Here is a 965-nt window from a genome sequence, read left to right on the forward strand (position 1 = left end):
TGGTCACTAAGTCCAACTAATGGCTGTGGTGGAGTTAATTTAGTGGCTTTAGGGTGGTTAGGTCACATTTAGTGCATGGGTTCAAGTTGGTGCAAATGGCCAAAACTTGGGTTTTAGCTAGGTTATCCATGTCAATTGACTCAAATAATTGTTTCATTTGGTGTATATAATTTTGAGGAACAACTTTGGTGAAGGATGAAAGTGGTTTTGAGTTCAATTGAAGGGTCAATTTGAGGGAATTTTGAATTTTAATCAATTTGGTCATGTTGGGCTAGGCTTGGGTCTAGGTTGGGTTAGCCTTGAGCTAAGTTCAAATTGATTGTTAAAAATGGTCAAAAGGAATGCCATGAAGAGTTTTCAACATGAATTTTGTGCCAATTTTGTGGTTAAGGCAAATAATTTGGTGAAATTTGGGGACATAGTCAATTTGGGCCAAAATTTGGGGCTTTTTTGGATTTGGGTTGAAATCAAATGAAATTGAGGCCTGAACAAGGCCAATTAAAGGTAAAGTTTGATGTACGAGAATATGATTAAGGTTTTTAACATAAATTGTGTCAATTTGAGTAGGCCATGGGTTCAATTTGGTGGAACCAAGTCATGGGGCCAAAATTGGGGTTTTGATCTAAATCAAAATTGGGTTCAAATCATGGACTAATTTAGCTTGAATTTGGTTTATATTTGTCTTATGAAGAATGAATTTGAGTTTAGAATTGAAATTGGGGTAAATTGAGACCAATTTGATAAACATTTGAGGTGATTTAGCAAAAAATATGGGCCTTTAAAGGGCAATTTGGGGGTTTTGGGCAAAGATGGTCAAATTTGCCAAATTGGGAAATGTACTAGTTGAGGAGAAAAATAAAATTGGACATATTTTGGATTTATTGGGATTTTCTGGGAATTTTTGGAATTTTTGGGATTTTGAGCTATGGAGGGGTATTTTGGTAATTTGGGGGTGTTTTAGGGGT

The sequence above is a fragment of the Phalaenopsis equestris genome, unplaced genomic scaffold (genome assembly GCF_001263595.1).
Source record: "Phalaenopsis equestris unplaced genomic scaffold, ASM126359v1 Scaffold198312, whole genome shotgun sequence".
NCBI lineage: Eukaryota > Viridiplantae > Streptophyta > Magnoliopsida > Asparagales > Orchidaceae > Phalaenopsis > Phalaenopsis equestris.